The following is a 4956-nucleotide window of genomic DNA, read 5'->3' on the forward strand; positions in this document are numbered from 1 at the left end:
TGTTTTCATTATGTCCCTAGATGCCATCTTGGGTGGATTTTATACACCAAATTCCCCTTTCTACAGATCAAACTCTTCACCCAGCAAGAGTTAAGGCACACTTTAGAGTTACAGAAGCAAACATGATGTTTCACCCTGTACCTGCCACAATACCCTTGTGGCAGACAATATATTTTGGTAAGCTTAATTACTGCATGGAATTTTCTGCCAAGTTATGGAATATTTAGTCAGCCAGACCTGGAACTAATATCCTTGATTTTCCAGTTTTCTATGCCATATAGCCAGATACACCTGAGCTGGAATACTCTGTTTTCAGATTTTGAATGAATGTGTATCTTTGCACCAGTGCAGAGTGAAACCCCAAGGGGCCATGACAGTGGCCTATATAACAGATTGTCTATATAACCCTTTACAAACAAAATGAGAATTACAGTGGGGTCTGTCTGGAGTAACACACATTTATTTGTAAAGTATCCAAAACTGTTGTTTTTCTTGTAAAAAACAGCTTGTTCTGGCCAACATTCTTTGAGAGGTCTGTGCCAAGTTATGAACAATGCTTCATCAACACATAGCATTGTGCAAAGCATGTAAACATATGCCATAAAGGTTATGCTGTTATTCTTTCCAGCCACAGATCACCCTTGTTTTCTTAAGGATGTTTCACGAGGAACATCTAATTCAATTAATAGGATTCTTTTGGCTTTGAAATTATTTGGAATTTTGTACAAACTTTTCAGAGGCATCGCCAAAGTTTAATCTCCAGCATGCATGCTGAAAATAATGCACCACAGTTCCCAGTGTGGAAACTGCCAACACCTGAATTACAGGTTCATGGTGAACACAGCAGGGAATGGACAGACTACTGTGACAGGAAGCCTAAAGCAAGTAAAAACCAAAACAACCTACTTGGCCCAAACAAATTCAGAGATAAACTAACCTCTCTAGTTTGGGATAACATGGCATTTTGATTACTAAACTTATTTAGTCATGTGTGTATGAATGAGTAACAGTAACAGAAAAAAAGAGGGGAAAAATCTTTAAAGGAGAAGGAAAACAAAAGAGAAAAGGACTACATTCTGTGGATCGGGAGGTGGAGTGGGACCAAAGGAGGATTGGGACAGTACTAAGACAGGAGATCCCATGGTAGTTTTTGCATGGCTGCTGGTCACCAGTTGCCACCACACAGCACCAGACTTCTCAGCTGGCTGGGTCTGATGTGACCTGTTTGGATTACAGCCATAGCTGGGCCCTGTGTACAGGGGAGTGGGTCATCTTTCTGCTCAGCAGTGGGGAGGATCATTCCTCACAGGACAGTTAACGCTCCTTGTTGTCCCATTCCAAAATAGGTGGTTGTGCCTGGCATCTCCATATTCATGGCTCCAGCCAAGCCTCAGCAAGGCAGAGGTAATGCCTGTATGTCTGGATATGGTCCAGGCCAGACCTTAGGGGTGCTCTGGGCTACTCTGGGAGGTCACAGACACAATTTGCTTTAGGATCCAGACTACTCTGGAACCCACGTACTGCTGGAAACAGCTGCTCCTCCTGTCAACAGCAGGAGTTGCCCATACAAAGCAAGGGGTGTAGCTGGGCCCTCACCACCCTGCAGGTAAGGGAGCCCTGAACACCCTCCTCCCTGGCCCACACGGATGGCACTCTTGGCGAGATTGTTACAGCAAGAAGCCTTGGAGACTCCTCTGGGAAACTGCCCATGCAGACCACGTGAACCATGAACGGTGCATTTATTCACCTGATTACCTGGACTCCCTGCAGTCCATCTGCTGTAGTGCCAAGTTATTTCAAGGAATATCTACTGACTCACCATAGCTAAACAACGAAAAATGATGGGATTGAAAAGACAAAGGCCAGAACATATGCTTAACAAAAATGAGCAGTCTTCCTTCCTGTCACCTTGACATCAATGCAAATGTTGCAGAGACAGAACAGGAGCTTTACAGCATTGAATCTTCCTCCCTACACTTTTGCAAGACAGAAAGCATTGCACTTTTAGAATCTTCCATCACCTTTTCTCCAGCTCAACTATAGCTTGTATTCCTGGTGATGCTTTGATTCCATAGGAATCTCTGTGAATGTCATGTATTTGAGGAAGGTAGGATTCTACTCTCTGGATTTGGCCAATTCTCACACCATTTTGTTCTTGTGAGCCTTGGGATGCACAAAAAGACAAGACACGCATTATTCTTCTTTATTGCAAAAGTTATTTTCACTTCTTAAATTCATGGCTTTGCACATGGGGAAAGTCAACATACCATGCTTTCCTTGCTCACGGTGGGTCCCTTCTTCAAGACCAACACCATCAACAGGTGCCCAAGGTAACAGTTGCAATCTATTTAACTGTGTGACATTTTTCAGAACCTGCCAAAAGCAAATCTCACAAATTGATACGTGACACACAAAACCACAGCTTAAGTGCTAAAGAAGGAATCTTAGTTCAAACAATGTTTACTGAGAATCCAGATTTGTCTTTGTCTGGCCATTCTGACAATTTACAGTAACACACTCAAGCATTAATTGCAAACAGCAAGGGGTTGAATAAGAGCAGGCACAAGAAAAATAACCCCCAAACCCCTGTTATCCAGCATGACTTATGGTGGGGCTTTGAGTCTTCCTCAATTTACAACTTCCATAGTTTTGAGAGTACAGAAAGGAGCACACAAGTTACACTAGCTATGAGGAAAACATACAAATATATCCTCAAAGACAAAGCAGGGTGAATACATCAAGTTTCATGCCTGTAAGAGGGAGGTAACAGGACAAAAATGTAACTAAGAGAATGACAGTATTCTTCAAGATGAACTCCAAATGACAAGATAGGAGAGGGGGGTGTTATGATTGGCATGAGGCATTCAGCAATTCTGCAACAATAAGAACATTTTTGAACAAAGAGACAATAATAAAGTTAGTAGGAACAGTGGAAGAAAACTTTGAATGGGAGGTCAACAGGAAAAAAAACAACCTTAAAAAGATGAGATAATTTAGTGAGAAAAAAGACAAGATATATGTGTCTCTGTGTGTACACAAATAAATGAGCTACATGAGCTGTTTGGAGTCTGCAAAATCAATAGGAAATGGCTGACATTGAACTAAAATCTAGCGAGAGAATTTAAAATTCCTTATAGAATAAAGGAATGTGCACAATATTCTTTGCTCTCCAGCTTTTTGATCTCTATAAATACCAGTCTGTACTGCAGTAACACCACATTCAAATGTCTCTGTGCCTAACAAGGATCAGTCCTTATTTTGGCACAGGATCATGTAGCAGCATGGGCAGAAGTGCTGGTGTTACTGAGTTGTTGTAGGTGAGGCTGCAGAGGTCGGGATGGAAAACCCAACATTTACATAATGTCCTTTAGTTTAGACTGTGCAGTTTTGGGTCAGCTAAGCACTGGTTTGACAGAGCATCTCAGGTCCAGCTGGAAGCCGTGAAAGTTTTGTACTTGATGGATGCCTCCAACTCGGCATCCAAAATAAAAAGTGCAAAAAGACTGGAAAGTTTTGAAATGGTTGAGATGAATGGCTTGCCAAAGGCCACACAGGTCTGGCACCCACTGGCTTTACTGCCACCTTCCTCAGAAAAGCAGACATGGCAGCTGTTATTGCAGTGGGACTTCACTCATCTCAGTGGCACATTTCCCAGACTGAAGTAACATCATGGACAAGATATGTCTATAAGCAAGATTATAGGCTTTTTAAAATTTTTCTTAAGGAAATAATTTTGACCATTCTGAAAACATTATCCATGAGGCACGCTGCTGAATGCAACAGTTTAGAAACTTTTAACTTCTGCAGTTTTGGACTAAAGCAGCCTGTTAGTCTTCCAATGGCAAGGTAATTTAAAGTGGAAATTGAACATCTAAGGCCAGAATTGCAGCTTCACTGCTGTTCTGACAGCACTGTCACAGCTGTCACCCCATGCAGGAGGGGTGGCTGCTCTTCCCTGAACTACCCCAAAGCAGCAAGGGATACTGCAGAGCCTGCAGCGAGGATGGGCACAACAAAGCCTCCAGCAAATACCACCCGGAATGGGAACACTTACCCTGATGGAAGTAGCTGGGCAGAATAACTCTCAAACACATCTCTTGCTGGGTTAACACTGCCTGGCTAAACAGGCATGGGCTAGGGAGGAATCACTGTTTGCAACACGCCAACATAATTCACAATTGTGCCTCCAAAACTAAATCTCAAAGAAAAGTAAAACATCACTTGGAGCTATTGTAAACACTAGGAAGACATTTTTGCCATGAACGCTAAATTCCAGCTCCCAAAGATGAGATATGTCATTAGGATTCTGCATAGCAGAGGTTTAGCCACTAGAGAGCTATCGAGTTGCTAAATTTAAAACAGAATTGGATTGTTTTGCATGCAACTTTTTGTTTCCAGCCTTGTACCTCCACAGTCTGACTTAAGTCTTACTAAATACCTCTCCAGTCTTGTTTGGGACTTGGGACAAAGTGAATCAAGGAGAAATAGAAGGCAACATGAGTTCAAGCAGTTTAGTTCATAGGAATCCCTGGGGGGTCTGTAGCACAAAACATATTTAAGAGATGCAAGGCCTGAAAATTGTTTACTTTTGCATGCACAGGGACATTGCACAGACTGATACTGCAAAGGGAAAATAATTCCCAAAACAAGTCAAAACCTGTACATGTCCTATGAGGAAAACACTTCAGAGCTGTGGGCAAACCCTGAATCATAGGCATTAACCCAAGTTCTGTGTTTTGCTGAGGCATTAGTGCAGGCAGAGCTCAGACAGACACAGTATGACACCCTTACTAAATACTTCTTCATCAGTTCATATTACAGCTGCTGACAAACAAATGCATAATGCCTAAGTAGTGTTTCTGCATGTCCTGTGCCACGGAACCCTTGCAGGAGTGTGGAGATTAACCAACCTATTTTTTTGTGATACGCTGTTTCTTTCCCACAAACTCTGCATCC

This window comes from Manacus candei, unplaced genomic scaffold (assembly GCF_025592945.1).
Source record: "Manacus candei isolate 608988 ecotype Guabito, Panama unplaced genomic scaffold, ASM2559294v1 h1tg000119l, whole genome shotgun sequence".
NCBI lineage: Eukaryota > Metazoa > Chordata > Aves > Passeriformes > Pipridae > Manacus > Manacus candei.